Genomic DNA, 20,340 nt, shown 5'->3' with positions numbered 1-20,340 from the left:
TACCCATCTTATGTTTGTGGGTTCAGATGGAGCTCTAACTGCAAGTCTACAGCAGGGCTGCGGTGTGGTTCTAGGCGCTTGAGTGGTGTTCACACCAGTAAGACATGCAGGCACAAAGGAGTTCTAAGTGCCTGGATGGGAGGGTGGAGACCTGCAGCAGTGTACAGAAGAAACCAAAGGGGATAGCCAAGGAGCCAGATACTCTTACCCCGATTCTGCCATTTCAGACCCTGGAGCATCAATGTTGGTCAACAATGGCAGGAAAGCCAGCAGAGGGCACAGCACAGCACAGCTGGGAGTTACTCAGGTTTGGCATTCAAAGTCCTAGGCTATAACTCTAGTTCTGCTTTCCTGAATCTGAGCAAATAACCTCTCCATTGTGCCTTGTGTCGTAATCTGTAAAATGGGAACAAAAATAGGTAATTCCCTTACCACATAAATATAACATGCCGAGGGAAGAGCTGATGAGAAAGATGCTGTAATAAGAGTCGCCAGTCATATGTGCCCATTGAGGCCACAAGAGACAGGACTGACAACTCTCCTATTTTACAGATGAGGAAGTCAAGGTTCAGAAGCAGTCAGGAACTGGCCCCACAGTGTGTGAGTAGCAGAATGGGGATTCTACCCAGGTCAAATCCTTTTCTCCTAGACCTTTTTAACCACTTGAAATTCAGCCACCCAGGGCACAGAAATGTTATATTCTGGTTTCTAGTAATAATTCCACAAAACAAAGGTCAGGTAAGCCTTCGTCCTTACTTTCTGTCTGACCCTCCCAACCAACTGGCAACACAGAATCCCCATGACCCTGTCAAGAGCCTCATACCAACCACTACTGTTTCGTCTCTTCCTGGCCTTGAACAAGCAAGGTCACCTTCCTAAAACTTGGAGGGGGGGGTGATCTCCCTTTCCATAAAAGTTATCTAATTTTCACATCTCCCTCCTGAGGTGGTGGGGGTGGGGTAGACAGCTGGCTGAGGGAGGCACTGTGGTGCACTATGCAATAGGACACTGTAAAAGGTTCGATCATCAGTGTTCACATCAAAGGGACACATGCTGTAATAAGAGTCAGCAGTCATATGTGCCCATTGAGGCCATGCAAGTGTTCACATGCAAGGCAGGACATGGCCAGGCCTCTAGGGAGTGACTCTCCCTGTAGGTTATCCCACCCAGAGGCCACCTTGTTTCTATAATGATCTACTCATTCTGAAACCCAAGAGCCCTCAGAGTCAACCAGGCCCTGATTGCATGTTAGCTCCTTTCTTTCTTTCTTTCTTTCTTTCTTTCTTTCTTTCTTTCTTTCTTTCTTTCCTTCCTTCCTTCCTTCCTTCCTTCCTTCCTTTCCTTTCCTTCCCTCTTTTTTTTTAGAGAAAAGGATTGCCAAAGACGGTTTCTCTTACATTTTAAGCATTTTGTTTTTCTTTCTTCCTCTATCACCTTTTTTGTTTTGTTTTGTTTTTAATGCTTGCATGCAATTTCAAACAGAATCATCACTTCTGGCCCCTGACCAGCCTCCTATCTTAGATCCCATGCCCAGCTTTGCTTTTTAAATCATGGACTGCAGCCACCCAGACTCCGAAACCACAGCTCCCCTTTGAGACCGGATTATGTGGCATCTGAGGACTCCTTGGCCTTGGAGTGGCCATGCAGTCAGACCGGGACTCTGATTATTTTTACTGTAAACTATTCATTCTAAATGCCCATGGTACATCCTGCCCTCACCACCCAGTGCTTCCTTGTGGTCAAACCTACCTACTCCTACCTCTGTGTCCCAGAAACATTCGAAACCAGGCCAACCGAGGTCAAACCATGGGCAGGCAGAACACCAACATGAGCAACTCATGGTTTCCAGCCTCCTCTTCCTCCTCCTCCTCCCACTCCTTACCCTCCTCCTAATTTCCCCCACGTTACCAGGAGGCCATCACATTAAGACTTTGAGAAGGAAGTCCCATAGGTCTCAGCCAATACTCTCCCTGCCATATAAAATGGCCTTTCAGCAGACAAGAAAGGGAGTATAATTAGATTATGTAAAAGGCAAGACTATTCAAGACAAAATACCACAGAAGATAAAAGAGTACACCATTCAAGGGTGGGCACACACTAAAAAAGATGCTTTGGCCTTGAGTTTGCCTTGTGTTGGGGCCGAGTCAACATGGTTCTTCAGAATGGAGTTAAATAACTAAGAGGCAAAGGTTCCATTTATAGGGTTGGCTATTTATTTAACAAAGTTCCAGGTGATGTGTCTACATGTTTGGGGACCACTGCAAATAAGTTCTTTATAAATGTACTTGGCTGTTACAGAATACTCACAGAAGCAATGTACAGAAAGAAGGATCGATTCTGCTTCATGGTGCGGAGGATACAGTCTACCATGTTGGGGAAGGCGTGGCAGTAGAAGCTTGTGGCAGAGGCAGCAGGCGTACAGACAGTGGCTTACACTGGTGTGGCAGTCAGGAGCCAAGGTTCCGTACAGAATGCAGGTCTGGCCATTACCCATAAGCCCTTTACCCCATCTGGCTAGGCTCTATGTCTCAGAGGTTCTACAGTCTCCGACACCAGCATCCCACCATCTGGGGACCACCTACCTAGTCTAACACATGAAGAATCTATGGGGGGCATTTCACCTTCAAACTGTAATGTTGACCAATATCATTATCACAAGAACCCCATCATGCTTATTAATACCTCTATCTTAAAACAAGGAAACTGAGGCATAGAAAAATACTATCCTTTACCCAGAGTCACACAGCCTCTGAGGGTGATGGAACTGAAATTGAAATCAGCTGATCCGAATTGAGAATTCATGCTTGCTACCAATCTCCATTTTGTAATAACATGAATAAAATAAAATAAAAGTCATTTGTACAATTTGGGCCATTTTAGACCTATAAATGCACAAGCTCCTATGAAAACGAAGTCATTTTCAACACTTAACCTAAAGAAGATTCATCTTAAGAAGCATCATCAAGACAGCCGGGAAACTTGAGGGTGACAGTCATCAGCTCTCACGTCTAACTCATCCCTTAAGTGTCGCTGCATTTTCCCGTGCCTGGACCAGAAACTGAGCAGTCACCAACAAGGCAGCTATGGCCCTTCCTGACAGAGCTGACAGTCTAGATAACATGCCAACCTTTGGCAAGTTCACCCAGGTGACAGGTGGCAGGTGCGAGCCAGTTTGCTGTGGGAAGAGCAAAGCAGCATCTAACTCCAGCTCCAAGAGGAATGACACCTGAGCTGAGGCGTGACAAAGAAGAACCAGACAGATGATGACGTCAGGGAAGTGAGGGAAACATTCAAAGGGCAGATGGAGTTTGGGCAGGAGATACTGAATTATGAAAGGGTGGGCATTGTCTATATCTTTTAACCAATGCCAAAAACCATACAGGTCATAAAATGGGGCAGGGGTCTTTAATTCAAGTCAAGTACATTCTATCAGTTGGCATGCAGCATCTGCAAGGACAGGTGACCTTTGCAGCAACCTTTCTCCTGGGAGCCCGAGACAACATCCCTCTGCCTGGCCGCCTCCTTGGACTCTTACTGAGAAAAATGCATCATTCTTTCAGGTCCTCCTTTTGGTTCCTTCCCCGATGCATGAGTGAACAGCCTGTAGAACCTCAGAGGGTTCTGTGTGGAGAACCAGGCATCCGGGAACCCTGTACCAAATGTTTTCTGGCAAGTTCTTGTGTGTTTGCCAGGAGCCTCTAGACTCTCAGTTCTCAATTCCAATTGGTGACAAGTGACTTTCTCTGCTGACCTGACTTCCCTCCGTGCCTCATAAGAGACGTTGATGAAGTTATTGTTTCAGCCACACTAGGGGGAGTGGGAAAAGCAGCTGTGACAAGTGAGCCAAGCAAGAGCAGGGTAGGTCCGACCACATGACAAACCACACTGTAGGGTGCTACCGACCTACCCTTAACAGCACCCCTACAAGGCAAATGCTGTGATCATTGCTACTTTGCAGCAGAGAACGTTGACATCCCAGAAAACTAAGTGACCTGTCTATGGTCCCCCAACTAGCCTACAGTATCACTGAGCCAGCACCCTGACAAAAAACTGTTTTCTTTCTGAGGTTCCCTAACCCAGCCTGTGTGCAGTGGCCTCCCTGATCTAGCTCCAGGCCTGGTCTCCATAGTAAATATAAATGCCTCTGAGCATTTGTACATGTGTACAACTCCTCTAGGGTACCCTTCCCTCCAGTCTCTGGTTGCCAGGGCCAGAGCAAACCCTGTGTTTCTCTGCATCGTGTGTGTGTGTGTGTGTGTGTGTGTGTGTGTGTGTGTGTGTATGTGTGTACATGGTATAAGCTACCTGGTACCGAGGTGGCACATTCACCAGAGTGTATGCGTGTACATGTTTGTGTAGACACACGCAGAAGCCAGACAAGGACACAAAGTACCTTTCTATATTGTTTTCCCCTTTCATCCCTGAAGTTGCTGGCACACATACCCATTCTTGGCTTTTTATAAGGGCTCTGGGGATTTGAACTCAGATCCTCACACTTGTTATGCACAGGCCCCAAGGCTGAGCCTTTGAAGCAACCCTCTATGACATCACCATGGACCATGGACTCTCACCTCTCTTGCTGTCTCATTCGTCTGTTTCATTACTGAGTGACTCATAGGTACTTAGCTCACAATGTACTTGTCTCCCCATGGGATTAGAAGTTCCCTGAGGGCAAGGCCTACCAGTCTAGCGATGACAGCCCAGCAGGTCCCATGCCCAGTGTCACCTACACCCAGTCGCTCTCTAGCCAGAAATCCCTTCCTGTTTGGCTAGGCTGACCCCATGGAAACAGAAGTGCCATGACTGGGGGGCACAGCGAATGAGATGTCCATGGTGTCACCTTCTAATAGCTTGTTAGAGCTTACAGAAGCAGATGTTGTATCAGGATGACTTAGGCAACCAAGATCTACGTTCTTGTAATTCTGGAGGCTGAAGTCCAAGATCAGAGTATAAGTAGGCTTGCTTTGACTCTCCTGGGCTGCCTCATGGCTGGCTTCTTCCTGTATTCTTATATATGGAATCTAGATCCAAGTTCCCTCTTTTGCTGAAGACCCAGTTCTCAGATTAATATTCCCCCCAATGATCTCAGTAAGCATTATGACCCCAATGGCATCAGTAAATATTACATACTTCTTCAAGGGGCCCATTCCCCCATACGGGTACATTCTGAGGCCATGGGGATTCTGACTTCAATAGATTATTTGAAATTCATAAATTCAGCCTACAATACATCTCAACTTCCCTCCTTCCTTCTGTTCTCATGGTCATCCACACAGTAAATTAGACTCATTAAAGATCAGGTTGGGAATATCCAAAATGCCAAGTCAAAGTGTCTAGTGGCTGGTCCCAGGGTCCACAGAGAGAGCCCATAGCAAATACTGTCTGGCTTTGATAATATTCTAAGTGTTCACACTCACCACTCAAGGCCAACCAGGAGAAGACTGGAAGGCACAGGATACAAGTGTTTTAAGGAAGCCATGTCCTTTACTGGCAAAGAAGGCCAGGCCAGTTCTCAGGCTTCTCCAGAAGGCAGATCTCTGGAGTTGCTTAGCAAACCCCATGCCAGATGTTTCTAGCCACCCACAGAGCTTCTTAAAGCTTCTCTTCACCCAGCATTGGCACTTCCAGGAAAGGGAGGAAAATGCCAAACAACTGATTGTCTTCTCCTACTCACAAATTTGATAAAAGAGGAAACCACCCTTCTACTACTAGGACCCAGGGAGTGGTCCCTACCCCAATCCCACAGCTTCTCCTGTGTACACAGTACAATCCAAAGCCACCTGAAGACTACCCACTACGAGAACTTGAAGGCCTTCTACAGCTTACCAGGTCTGCAAAGTCAAGGTCACCCTCCACAGTGAGATAATCAAAACCCCTCTGTCTAAGTCCCAGTTTTAGGTTCCCATGGCAAAACCAGATTACTTAGGTTCAAATCCTATCTGTGGAATGTTCTAGCCATGTAGCTTTGGACAGTTTAACTAACTTCTGCATAAGTTAGGGTTTGAGTGACAAATGCCCCACCTCCTCAGACATGTTTAAACAATTGGTTCTTGTTGGTGGCTCTGTTGGAAGAAGGTATGGAACTTTGGGGAGGTGGAGCCTAGCTGGAGGACATATGCCTCTGTTTATAGTCGGGCTCCACTTCCTGTCCCATCTCTGCTCCCTGGTACTCGGAGATGTAAGCAAACACCTTGGGAATTCTCCCACCACTATGCCTTCCCACCGTAAGGAACCCTCCAATTCTTATGCTGCTTCTTATTAAGTAATTCATCACAGTGACAAAAGTGAGTAACATGCTGTGCTTCAGTGTTATAAACCATAAGATGGGAACAATAACAGTATTTTCTTTATAGCATTGTTGCACAAATCAAACCAGCTGATATGCGTGAAGCAGTGAAGCATATATAATATTACATATTACAGAGAAGACTGTATTGCATTGCATTAAACTTTGGTTAACTTAATCATACACATCCCCCCATCCTACAGCACATCCGGCATGAGGTGACAAGCTTTCCTAAGGATCCACAGGGACAAGGCATCATTCCTGTCAGAAACCAGCTTGCAGACACAGGCCTTGAAGAGCAAGGAGGCACTCCCCATTGAAGTGGGGGGTGGGGAGTGGAGGAATCAGTCATGAGCACAGGATAATTGGTGCTTGAAAGAGTGGGATGTGTCTGTGCCAGGCCAGATGAGTGTTGCTAGAACCGGAAGTGGGAAGTGGGCCCTAGGAGGTGAGGTTGATAGAAGAGGGAGGCGAAATTTTAGAGAAATTGAAAACTCAACTGAGGGCCTAGAGAAAGGCACCACACCATGCTTGTCCTTGTAATGTAGAGGCTCCACATGTTCCTGCTCTCAGCAAACACAGAGCCAATGCTGGGTCCCAAATGCAAGGGGTGGTCAGAGAACTTACCTAGATAACTAAAGAAAGGAAGAGATGAAGATCCTGGGCTCTAGGCAACCCCTGTTGAGCATGGGCTGTGGGAGTGCTTTCCAGAAAGGAGGAGTGCAATGGGATGAGGAAGGGCTGAGGCCTTTGCTGTGGGAGGTGAAGGGAGGAAGTTCCGGTCTGTGAGAAGGCACAAGAGCATGAACCTGTAAGCATCTGGGAGATCTGCTAATGACCCAGCTGAGTAAAGGGTACACAGGTGCCAAGGAGGGGGAATGGAAACAGGGGAGGAGGTGAACAGAGGTGAGCAGAGATAGCACCAGGCCAAGGTCATCATCTGGGATGTAACGAGCTGAGTAGAAAAACTTGTAGGAGTAAAGTGATGTTAGAGGTGATCTTTTAGAAAGAACCCTGATGGTTCCCCTACCAGCAGAGACAAGAGTGTTGCTGGAAGAGGTTAGATGATTCTTGATAAGACATCATCCATGACAAAGGACAAGGTAGCCACAGTAGAAAGGAAGACAGGAAAGGGACAGCATGAGGGGAAGGCATGATGACCTGTGGACTGCCTGAGTTGATGGTGTCTGAAAAACAGAGATGCCCAGGAAGAAGGCAGGTCAACTCCAGTTGCTGGAAGAGAAGAAAATGGGCTACATTGCCACTGCCGTAAGAAAGAGTCTCTGGGATAAGGGTGTATAATCAGAGGAGGGCTCTAGCTTAGAGGCAGCCCACATTTATGATGTTGGGAACCTCAGAAGGGATGAGGAGGAAAGTCAAGGAAGGAGGCTGCCCCCTAGGTAGTTTCGTTCCTCTGCCAAAGGCTCAGCCCCTGACAGGAAGCCCCTCACAGCTTCACTTTCTAGAAGTTTGTTCCTTCGTTTTTATTTCCACGGTACCAGGAATTGAACCCAGGGCCTTGTACATGCTAGGTAAGCATTCTACCACCAAGCTACTTTCCCTAGCCTCAAATTTCTGGAGTCTAGTAAACAGTCAGTCTTCAGGCCCAAAGCTACTGATGGTTCCGTGGTGTTAGTCCCACCTTGTGGAACTTCCACACTCTGTAAACATTGCTTCCATTAAAGTCTCTTTGTTGTAAAGATGGAGGAGAGATGGATAGATGGAAGGTAAATAGTTAGGGAGATAGAACAGATAAAGTCACAATGGAAATGGGAAAAAGACAGCTAGAGAGGCAGGAAAAGAACAGGAGTCAAGAGAAAAGTGAACTTCAAATCAAGTGGACATTCCCTTTAGTTTAAAGGGGAGCTTTGGATTTACCATAAGAAGGTCAATGATGACCTCAATGAAAGTAGGTTCATACTGTGTGGGAATCTGTTGGTAGAGATCAAAGAATGAGGGGGAGTTAGAGAAGTGAGATGCTTGTTTTATCCCCTGATTTCTGCCTACAATTCTGTTCAAATGTGGCCTCCTTCACAAGCTTTCTTTGAACCTCTCTCTTCCTGAACATCCAGTGGGCTGTGTGCCCATCCCAGCTCCCAGCCCCAGATACACACACACACACACACACACACACACACACACACACACACACACACTTGTAGAATTTTGTAAAGAATACAGTTATAGAAGGTACACTGGGCTTGAGGCTCACCCATCTTCTCTACTTCCTGGGAAGAAATCAAATATTGTCTGACTTGGCCAGAAACAGGCTCTAGGATGCCCGGCCCAGTCCCCTTGTCCCCACAAGAAGGAGGAGTATCTTCCCAGCTGCCATTTATCTATGTCCTCATAAAAGAAACAGCACACCCTACAAGTTTCTTTGTCTAGGAAAATTGTAGGGGCATCCCATTTTCCTATGACTTGGTAGCCACAAGCATCTCCCCTCTCCTTCTCTGGGCCTATCAAAGCCCCAAGGCACCTGTCACAAGAACATCCAATCTGTCTCTTGGTTTTAATAAAGAGCCCGGCTATTTCTACCCAGCTACCTTGGGTGTCACTACCTAGATCTGTCACTCCAGGGTGAGTCAGTTCAGCCTTGACCACACAGCACACACAGCACCAGCCAAGGAGGCATCACCCACACAGAGAAGAACTATTTATAACCAGCCACAAAGCTGAGAACTTCCGGAGCTGGGCTGGCACAGTACTCATGTCGACTCGGTCAGTCTCATAACAACCTGAGAGGCTGTGTTTTCTGATCCCAGTTTCTAAAACAGGAACCTGGAAAAGATTTGTGCTTGAAATAATTTGATATCTTCAGATCCAAATATCTCTTCTTGGCACTCATGAGGGAATGAGCCAGGAAGGAGAAGGCAGCTAATACTTTTGCTAGGTGTGTGATGGGTGGCAGGGGCAGAAGTATTCTCTTACGCAGTTCTCACAGCAACAACTCAAAAGAGCTCTACTTTATGGACAGTCCTTCTAAACTCCGAAGGACCCCGTCTTTCCAAATAATGGTAGAACACAGGGCTATATGGTTTAGACTCAAGCATCCCAGTGGCAGGCAAGTCCTTTCTCTCTTCTATTGAATCTCCTTAATAATTCATGACTCAAACTAAGGCTTGGGCAGATTAGAATGTCCTGATTAAGGCTCGTCTATAAGTGTGACCTCTGGGGGTCTGGGCAGACAAGTACATTGGAATGAAGAAGGGGGGGGGGGTCTTATGATGGTCCCATCCCCAGGCTCAGGGGCTGAGTTCTGTGCTTTATATGGAGAGTAAAGTGGGGGTCAATGATGCTGCCGTCTGCTCTGTGTCTTCCTTGCTTCACTCAGTCCTGGATTGGTTTCCAAACCACCCAAAAAATGGCTGGGCTTCTTAGAAAATGAGTCAGTCACAGTGCATGGAAAAGAAGCTGTTTGTCTTGTTTTCTGGGCCCAAGTAGAGGTCGCTCTTGCACAATCCTGCAGGTCTCCCAGGTTTAGAGACGTCGGGGCCTGTGTGCTCTTCCTGGTCAGTTATTATACTGATCATCTGTGTGGGGCCATCACTCCAGGCTCAGCTGGCAAAGACAATGTATAGCTCTGCTTGGGATCCTCAGGAGTACTCTGTGATGGTTTATATATGCTTGGCCCAGGGAAGGGCACTACTAGGAGGTGTGGCCTTGTTGGAGTAGGTGTGGCCTTGTTGGAGAAAATGTGTCACTGTAGGTGTGGGTTTTGAGACCCTTCTCCTAGCCACATGGGAGTCAGTTTCTCTTGTTTGACAAGATACAGAACTCTCAGCTTCTCCTGCGCCATGCCAGCCTGGACACTGCCATGCTTCCTGCCATGATAATGGACTGAACCTCTGAACCTGTAAGCCAGCACAAATAAAATGTTATCCTCTGTAAGAGATGCCTTGATCATGATGTCTTTTCACAGCAGTAAAATCCTAACTAAAACAGACCCTATCTCTCACCTGTGGTGACAGTAGGCCATACCTTGGTGTCTTTGACACTGGCATATACAACTCCCTTTCCTAACCAAATACTATGAGTGGCCTGTTCCCAGGAAAGGAATGGGAATGGTATCTGCTTTACTGCAAGGACTATCTAGACAGCCACTCCAGTGAGAATCTGAAGAAACCCAACTACGTCCTGTCAGCCGCTGTACAAGCAACTGGAGTAATGAGGGTAGAAAACTGAGTTAAATGAACGTGGGTTCAAATTCTGGTACCAACAGATTGCTATGCAACTAAGAGCTTTTGCCTGCCTGGCCTCATCTATGAAATAGATGGCTTCCTCAAAGGTCAAACACAGACATGATGAGGTCTTTGAGGATTGTGTGAACACTGAAGACAATTGTGTATGAGAAGATGCCCCAATTTATGTTCGGCCCCCGTACCCCACTTTCCTGTGGCCTCTTCCATATGTGAGGTCATAGGCCTCATACACACAGACTCAGCAGCTGCAGGACCCCTAACTCCCATATTCATGTGGATATGGACCTTTCAAGATTCTGCCATTAGCCATTTACTGCTCTCAAGCATGGGACAGATTCCTCACATTCTTTCCCCAGATAATGCACCACCTCTGAGGAAAAAAAAAATGTTACCAGTTCATATCTCATACTCTCTATGTGGACTCTAGGGCTGGTCCTCAGTTGCCCAGCAAGGACCTGACAGGGTTTGGCCTGCACTCAAGTTCTAATCCTAAACTCCATCTGCGTCATTGATTCTGGGCCTTCATGGAACCCTTTCAAGGGCTGTTGGTTTCCAGAAAGAAGGCTCGGCTGGCTCCCACATTTTCACAGAAATTCCTTGGGGTCTCTCAGATATTGGCAGCAGCTGAAAATGGTAATAAACTTTTATTTCCTGCCCTAATTCTTCATAAAGTTGAAATATAAAATTACCAAAAGATAGAGGAACACCTCTTGAGACCCCACTGGACGTTTTTCATGGAGGCTTCCAGATTCTTCCATCTACCAGATCTGTACTTCCAATTCGGAACGTCTGTACTGAGGACACCTGCCCCACTCTTTCCCCCAGAAGAAGCAGTAAGGTGAAGCTCAGATGTGACAGCTTAATTGGATCACAGAGACACTGGAGGCCAGGTGACTGACTTCTCTCTACCAGCCTTCATGGGTCACCTAGCTACAGTGTGAACTCAATTGTTTTCCCTAAAGAAAACACTGGTCATTGTACTCAAGGGCATTTACTGTCCCTTCCCTGGACCTTAAAACCAAAGACATAATGACTTTTATAGTTTTTTTATATTCAGCCACACATTCAGTTTGACCAACATTAAGCCCCTCTGATATAAGAACCATCAGAGAAACCTTTCTGGCAAGTCAGGTGCCTTGAACCCAACCCAGGTGCAGTGACCAAAATTTCCAGGGGTCTTCCAGGAAAGTCTCCTGCAAAGAAGGACCATTCTGATTTGGAGCTAAAACTAGGAACCACCAAGTCAAAAGTTAATCACTAGAAATTAATACCTAGGACCTACTTAGTACCAAGAGAGTTACCACATTTAACCTCTCCACAAGCCAGCAAAGTGAGTTTTCTTAGTTCTATTGGGATAAGGAGGTAGGGAAAGACTATGCTTGCAAAGGTTAAAGGTCTTCCTTCCTGATCCCCACAGATGTTGTGAGGCAGAATTCGGGGTTTTTCTTTCCTACATTAAAGCCCAGCCACTTGTTCCCATGCCCCTGACTTCTGAGTTTATGACATGAAACCTTCTGTGCTCATAGACCTCAAGAGCTGGGAAAGTCCATGGTGACATGATAAGACCCCAAGGAAGGACCAGAGGAGATATTTGAGAGAGGAGACGTGACCTTTGAACTGGGTCTTGAATGATACTGACATTTTTTTTAAAGATTTATTCATTTATTATATATAAGTACACTGTAGCTGTCTTCAGATACACCAGAAGAGGGCATTGGATCTCTTTACAGATGGTTGTGAGCCACCATGTGGTTGCTGGGAATTGAACTCATGACCTCTGGAAGAGCAGTCGGGTGCTCTTAACCGCTGAGCCATCTCTCCAGCCCGATACTGACATTTTTATCTCCCATATTGCCATCAGTAGATTTAGATTACATGTCTAGACATCATGTCATGTACTGTGTTTGATCTGAGAGATGAGAAGGTAAAAAAATACATCATCCACTCTCCAGGATCCCCTGTTTCTAACATGCTGACTCCTTGGGGCCTCACATCTCCCTCTGGAACTGCAACAGACCCTCTTCTCCCTCCTCCCCCACTCTACTTCCCACGCTTAAGCTTCCTAGGGTACAATCAGATAGTTCAGAGAGCCCTCAAAGCCAGGACTGTCATGGTCACCTAGGAAATGGGGATATTACAGGGTGAGCTAAAGAAAGAGTCACCTGCACCACACCCAGAGCGTGAGTCATAACACCCAGACCCCTGAGAAAGGGGGTGATAAGTGCCACTTCCCTGGGAAGTCAGGGAGGGAGATGAGATAAAGGAGAAAGTGCTTTGAGCTCTTCCGAAGAAAGAAGCCACAAGCAGACCCAGGGTATTATTACCAGTATCATTATGCCTCAATTAAAGGGACATGCATATGACTACATGACGAGTCATTAACTTGTGCTGCGGCCCACACATGGTTGTATTTTAATGTAATTTCATTTTTATTATTAACTGATAAGACCGTAAAATACTTACAAATTATTCCAACATGGAACTACTCCCCTTCTGGCTGGGTGGGGTCTCTTCCTTCCCACGGGGCCAGGAGAAGGGCTATGCAAGGACCAGCAAGTTAGATTCTCCTCAGCGCCAGTCCTGGGTCCTCCTTGCAACGATTTGGAGCTACGTCTTGACCTCTGACTCCATTCTTCAAACCACCCTTCTCCTTAACCCTTCATGCTTTTTCTTCCTTTACTTATCCCCTCCCCCACCCTATCTGGCCTTCAGTAAATAAGTCCTGGAAGAATTGAATGCTCATGCAGGGAAGAGAAAATAGTTAGACCCAGCCCTGGCCTTCAAGCAGACAAATGGGGGGAGGGTATTAATTCCTCTGCTGGTCTAGCTCTGAGGACTTAACTCTGTACTGAGGACACAGAAGAGTGACACAAAAGACACACATGCATGTACAGAGAAAGCGCACACTTGTAGGGAGAGAGTGACCGTCGGCAACCACAAAAGCCTGGCCCATGAGAACTTTCCATCTACCTAAAGCCTCGGGCCAATTTTCAGGAATTCTGTCCAAAGATTCTTAGAAAAAAATCTCTCTTCCCCATAAATGTATGAGCTAAAAAGATATAGAGCTTTGGGGTCCCCCTCCTGGAGAAACCCAGTCCAAGAAGGAAGGGAACATAGGGAAAGTAGACTAGAAGAAGAGAACAACAGTACCTGAGATCCCTGGATCCAGCCAGAACTGAAGCCACCTGTTGTGCCTTGGACCTGAGATGGTCTCCATCAGCCCATGTGTTTGACTGCTTGGTTCCCAGCTGCTGAGGTAGTTTTGGGAGTTGCAGAAGAATGTAGAGCCTTGATGGAAGAAGTGGACCATTTGGTGTGAACCTTGAGGTTTAAGAACCCAACCCCACTCCTTGCCCACTTTAGTCCTCCTAACTTTGAAAGCACCATGACCAGCTGCCCCCATATTCCCCTATTCCCACCTCCTTGCCTCACCCACCAAGATTCGCTGAATCCCTTCCAAAACCATGAGCCAAGATAAACCTTTCCTTCCTGTAGATGTTCCTTGTCAGGTATCTTGTGACAACAACAAGCAAAGTAACTAACATTTGCTATGTACTTGACCCTCATGGTTGTGAGAAGCCATGGGCTCCTTTTTATACCCTTAATGGTGTTTCTGATGCTTGAAACCAAGACGACCCTGACTCATCTTGGTCTGAACACTTCATTTCCCATTTGAGCTCCCTAGAATCCAGCAATAAGTGATTGGCCGAACCACGCAGCAGGTCTTCTTGATATATGTCATCCAGCATCACTGAGTGGAGAATGAGAGAAGATCTCTAGGCCCAGCGTGACAGTGGAGGCCATGAGGCATGGGGAGAAAGCTAAGCTTTAACCACATCCCTTAGTGTACACACATTGTGAGATTCCTAAATTAATTCCAGTTTTATTATTACTCACCTTACAGAGACTAATGTTTGCTCAAGGTCACTCATGTAGGAATGAGGAATTGAACCCAGATCTACTCAACCCACAGCTGCTACCTTCTCCTTCCTGGTCTACAACACATCCCCACATGAGAAGACATATCTTCCAGAAGTCAGAAGCAGCACTGGCAAACGTCCCATTATGGGCTCAGAAAGGAGTTCTAACCCAGCCTCAGCTTCTAAGCACTGTCAATTGAAATGGTTAACTTCCTTGGGCCTCGGTCTCTGATTCTGAAGAATAATGTCCTCTATACACCTCCTGACTGCAGCCTTGAGGTACTCTGTACCTATTTCTATGGTGTCAAGCTTTATTTTTGCTCATCTGCTTCACTGGTGATCATGTTAGCTTTAGAGGACATGAGAGCAGGTAAAGAGTGAACACAGTCTATTTGTCGATGCTTACAGGTCCACGGTGAGTGCACAGAAGGCACTGGCTGAGCTGAATGAGATGAAATTAAATGATGCTGTCATTTCAGCACTGCAATGAACCCCTCAAAGTTGGTAGTTATGTTTTCACAGTGATATGTGTTCTGGAAAACCTGCCATCTGGACAGCACTCTTACCTTCCAGTCTTCCCAGGAACCCCAGTGTGGCTAATAAAAGAAGACATTGAACAAAGGATAGGAGAGACCTCAGAAACAGAAAAGGGAAAGAGAAAAAGAGGAAACTTCTCAGCAGGGTTCCAGCATCGCATGTTAAGGATCCCCTGGACCACAGTTTACATTCAGGAGACTGTCACCCATAGCCCCCACAACCAGGCCCCCTGCCCTCCAGCCTATCTTCAGCCAGAAGCAGGGTCACATCACTAGTGACTTCACTAAGAAGAACTGGAATCATCCTACAAGAATTCATTCTCCTTCACATCCCATAGTCAAGCTTCCTGTCCTAAATACTTCACACATGGCCACATCTTCACACCACTTGCAACCTAACTCAATAGCCTCTCTTACTTAGATATTTGGCTAAATCTGAAATGCTCTTCCACTTGCTTAAGCTTCAAATGCTAGTTCCCCAAGTGGCGGTCCTCTATTGAATGAACAAATACTTTCAGAAAATGGAGCTTAATTGATAGAAATACTTCAATAAGGGCAGGCTCTTGAAGGTTTTACCCAGTCCATGGTTCTTGTCACAGTCTCCGATCCTGTTAGCTGTGATGTGAACAGTTTACAACACTCACTTCCACTGTCACCCTTTGAATGGACAGTCCATATCTTCCCTCCATGATGGACAGAATCCCTCTGAAACCGTGAGCCAAAATAAATCTTTCATTTCTTGGATGGTTGGCTGTCACAGCAACTTGAGAGTAACTAATACAGAATGCTTTTGATGTCCCAAATCCTTATCATGACACAAGCAGTTCCATGTGTCCTCTGCCTGGCCTAAGCCACTGCACATCTTCCAACTCCATCTCTTTCGTTCATTCTGCCTTTCCCCCCACTTCTTCTACCTTGAACTTCCTATGCTCCAGACTTCTTGACTGTTCCCAGCCCCAAGAAGTCCATTCTTAGAATATGTCTTGCCATTCTACTTCCTTGTGGGTCCTTTCCAGGCTGATCACAATTCTTATCCTTTGTGGTCAAGGACTGGATCCTTTTTATGCCCTTTATTTTCAATATTCCATGACACTCAGTACTTTGCCAGCTAATTATTTTCTCATTTGTTCATTGTCTGGTTTCTGAACAGATTTACCTACATGTCTTAACCAAAACTCTGCCCTCAAAGTCTGGACCATGCATGGGCAAAATCAGAGCCTATAGAATGAATAAATGAACGGATGGATGGATGGATGGATGGATGGATGGATGGATGGATGGATGGATGGGTGGATGGAAAAGGCAATGTGGACAGGCCTTAGACTGCATGTTCACTCTCTCCGTCCTGAATAGTCTCCTCTCTCCTTCTGTACAGGGCCCCACTCAGTCCTGCTAGCTCCAAGATGGCCCCCCTGGTACCTATAATACCAGGTAACTCTCCATTTTGTGGAGCAGGGAGCATCACAAGGCTTCAGTAGCCTGTCTGTAGCCTGGGTTCATACTCTACAGTCACCCACCCAACCCCATTTGTATACCTGTGTGTTTGTGTGTTTGTGTGTGTGTGTGTGTGTGTGTGAGAGAGAGAGAGAGAGAGAGAGAGAGAGTGCTTCTTCCTCCTCTAACATAGCTCCTCAAGGCCTGGGCCTGGTATTATTTTACACTGAAATGGGAACCAACCAGATAGGGGAGAGAAAGAGACCATATGCCCCAAAACAGTCTCAACCATCAAATGGATTGACTCACAGCAGAAGGTTTGGGACATAACACAGTATCAAATGTAGCCTGAGATGCTTTCCTTCTGTGCCTTTATTGAACACTGCCTATATATAAGACTCTGCATTAAGTAGTACAAGAAAGGAAAACTAGCCATAAGTCCAGATCCCTGCCTGCTAAGCATTTATGGTCTGGTTACAACATTAGTCTGAATCATAAGCAATCACCATATAAGACTATCAGCTAAGTGCTCAAGAGAACCCCACCTCCAGGATTCCATTTCTTTCTATTGAACAATTCCAAGATCTGGCCCCACGCCACGAAGCACCTGGGGCTTGGTTCCCTTTCTCTCACCAGGCAATATTCTATTTTACAGTGTACCATCCACACTAAGGCTCTGTTTTCCATCTTCCTGTTCAGTCTTCTGTGTGTGTGTGTGTGTGTGTGTGTGTGTGTGTGTGTGTGTGTGTGTCTGTGTCTGTGTCTGTGTCTGTGTCTGTGTCTGTGTCTGTGTCTGTGTCTGTGTGTGACAGTGAACTTGCCCCAGACAAAGTGCATGTTGCTAAAGCCACTCCTGAGCTATCTTCAGAATATGCTGTCCCCACACCTGGGAACTGTTTATGAGGCTTGCACTCACTAGCCTGCCCTATCAAACCCGTCCAATTGGGCAATGCAGTCAAACAGCCTGGGAGAGCATAAATGCTGGGAGTCCAAGGGTCCCAGTGAGAAAGAACTTGGCAGAAAAGGTTTCAGGAGCCCATACTGGTGACAGTGCTTTACACACACACACACACACACACACACATACACAGAAGGGGGAGACAGAGAGAGAGAGAGAGAGAGAGAGAGAGAGAGAGAGAGAGAGAGAGATGTCCCAGATACCACAAGAAAGCAGATGAGTTGGGAAAGATCCTTACTTGGACTGAGACCCAGGAGTTGCCAAAGTTTCTCAAATTCCACCACCCCCACCTTGAGTTGCCGAGATGATGAAATAATGCAGATTTTTGAATTATCTCTATGGATGAACTGAGAAACCCAAAACCCCCAGCCCACCTCTGTGGCTACTAAATACTACAGGTTAGACCTGTCATGGCTCCCTGAGCATGTTAGGGATCCGAGTATGGGTCCCCGTAAAGCACAGCGTCATGGATGTCAGCCTGGAGATGAGTTACTTCACTTATTAGCTGGCAATTGAAATGCCAGGTGGAAACAAAGTGTTGAAATGCAGAATAGATGCATCCCCACCCCGAGGCATGATGAAACACTTGGAAGAAGTCTTCACAAGTACTTGGCACACGTATGAGAAAGCAGAAGGGGCTGGTGCCGGAATAGGGTCTTTCAACTTCAACAACCAGACCTGGACATGAACACATTGGGAGATGGCGCAAAATGAGGGGTTGCCAGGGGTCAGCACATCTGCATAAGGGGAAGGAAGCCTAACCAAGGAACAATTTGCCAGGCAGATTCAACTCCTAGCAGCCTACAGTCTCAACTTTGTGCTTGATTGTTTTGATGAGCCATGGGGATGTGCGAGGGGCAGGGGGGAGCTGCAAACTAGCTAAAACTTCATAGCTAGAAAAGTAGGAAGAGAGACATGACTACAGAGTAAAGTAGTGGGGAATGAAGAAAATGGAAGGAGGAAGAAGGAAAAATCGTAGAAGGGGTGGACAAAGAAAGAGAAGGACGGAAAGAGGAGAGGAACTGAGGGTTAAAACACTGGCTGCATATGTAGCGCTGGTGTTCTGAAAGCCAGAATTCCTATAAACTTGAAACTCTGATGCACAGAATAACGTGCATGTTGATGTGTACAAGCACATGTGCCCGTGCAGATGTGTTAGGGTGGAATACAGATGTGATTGTTTGCTGTGCTGTTCTAGTGTGTGAGCATGTCTATGTTGGCATGATACATATGTGTGTGCATGTGTGTACATGTGTAGGCGCATATGATTGTAGGTGTGTTTTTACCTGTGAACATGTTTTTATGGGGTGTTTTATGTGTGCACATATATGCATGCCTGCATCTGTGCCTAAGCATCATAGACTTAGACTCAGAAGAGTTGGAATGGTACCGGGACCGCCATGTTCCAGTTAGGTGGTCTTCAGTAAGTTACATCTCCAGGCTGGTTCTCTGTTTTCTTGCATGTTCATTATAGAACAACGCTTACCACATACAAATAATTCAGTTGCTATGGACTAAGTACTACTACTTTAAAGTAATGCTATCTGCTTAAGGTTAAGGAGAATTTTAAAAATGAAAATTATATGTAAAACCACTCTTTTTGTTCTCGACACATAATAGAAGTTCAATAATTATTGGTTTGTCCCTGTAGGACAGTAGTACTAAGAACCTCAAGCAATTCTTGAGTCCATCTCAGGGGTTTCTGGGTTCCCATTAAGGTATATGAACCAGCCAGCTTGTTACTGCTTGCAGGCAAAAATTTGACCACCATACATTTGCAAACATTAAAAGAAAGTTTGAATTTTAACAACTTGAAGATCTGAGGTCAGTTTTGCTTTCGGCAACTTGGGATGGGGGAGGGCAGGAAGTTTGCTAGTGACCTGAGGCCCTGACCTCGTGTCTGGGTGTCGCACATGTAGTTCACAATCATACACAGTAGGAATTGTTATCAGCATGCAGTGGAAGTGGCGGGGACCCGGAGAAATTGAGTAAGCAATCCACAGCCACAATGCTTACCGACTGGCTGGCAGGGCTAATTCCAAACCCATCGCGTGGTATTCGCAACTGGGAAGGTAAAAACCTCTTCACCTGGGCAGGCAGAGTAAGGGCTCACCTTCCAAGCCCGCAAACATCTCAAAATCTCGGACTAGTCAGCGGCAGTTGAGTACTGCCAGATGGAGCCAGGGCCGTGTGGCAATCAGAAAACTAGTCAGGTGGCACTGGGACAGTGCCTCTGAGGTATTTCACAAACATGGGGAACAAACACATTTGGTGTCGCAATCCTGGCCACCCGGAGCTGCCGCGTTGGCTGTTTTTTCTTTCTTTCTTTTTTTTTTTTTTAAGAAGGGCCAGTGGATACGGAGTCTGAAGGCTGATAGCACGGGTAAGCAAGGCCAGAGGCCATCTTTGAGCCTGGAGAGGCCTGGAGAAAGAACACAGCCCTTTCTGACCCAGTCCCCTCACAGCCGCAGCCAAGAGTTACACTTGAAACCCCTCAGTGAGTCACTTCAGTTCACTGTGTCATCTTTTCCCATTGCGTCTCTCCACAGAATCATGACCCAGGCTCACAGCCTTCTGACTAGACCCCAGGCATGCCTGTTCTTCGCAGCCACCTCCATGTCCTGGAAACACTATCTCCTCCCCTTCGATGAGCCATTCATCCTGTAATCCTCCAAACAAAAGCTAATGAAGCCTGCATCTCCGCGGAATTTCACAATGCCCTCTGGGGTGATTAGTCTCCCTGGTACGAAGTGCTCCATAAACTCTACTGCAATCTCATTCCACTTATTTTCCTAATTAATCTCCCCAAGCACCTGCCTGCATAAAGCTCGGAATTCTCAGTGGACGTTTCTTCACTACCCAGCAAGTTATTCCGAAGCCCTATGGAAAGCCAAGTAAAATGCAAAACAAATCCCCCTCAGACACGCCGGAAGGGACGGGTGGACAACAAGATTTGCAGCTGCCTAGAGTTTTCTCTGCCACTCTACTCCGTCATGGATTCTCC

At 46.4% G+C, this 20,340-nt stretch overlaps 1 long non-coding RNA gene across 2 annotated transcripts in view; it reads right to left on the bottom strand.

Moving 5' to 3' along the window:
• Positions 1-208: 208 nt before the first annotated feature.
• LOC120093663 (uncharacterized) overlaps positions 209-20,340 on the bottom strand; it is a 115,537-nt gene continuing 95,405 nt past the window's right edge. Inside the window, exons 1-3 of one of the 2 annotated variants that reach the window (XR_010053833.1) lie at positions 19,353-20,092; positions 13,639-13,776; positions 209-10,140 (exon numbers count right to left, since the gene is read on the bottom strand). This is a non-coding gene — a long non-coding RNA (uncharacterized LOC120093663). Of the gene's footprint in view, positions 10,141-13,638; positions 13,777-19,352; positions 20,093-20,340 lie in introns of those variants that run through there. The other variant, XR_010053834.1, reaches the window with a different exon arrangement.

Source organism: Rattus norvegicus, chromosome 7, assembly GCF_036323735.1.
Source record: "Rattus norvegicus strain BN/NHsdMcwi chromosome 7, GRCr8, whole genome shotgun sequence".
Classification (NCBI taxonomy): Eukaryota; Metazoa; Chordata; class Mammalia; order Rodentia; family Muridae; genus Rattus; species Rattus norvegicus.
Note: the sequence above shows the minus strand (reverse complement) of the source record. Positions and strands in the feature narration are given on the sequence as shown.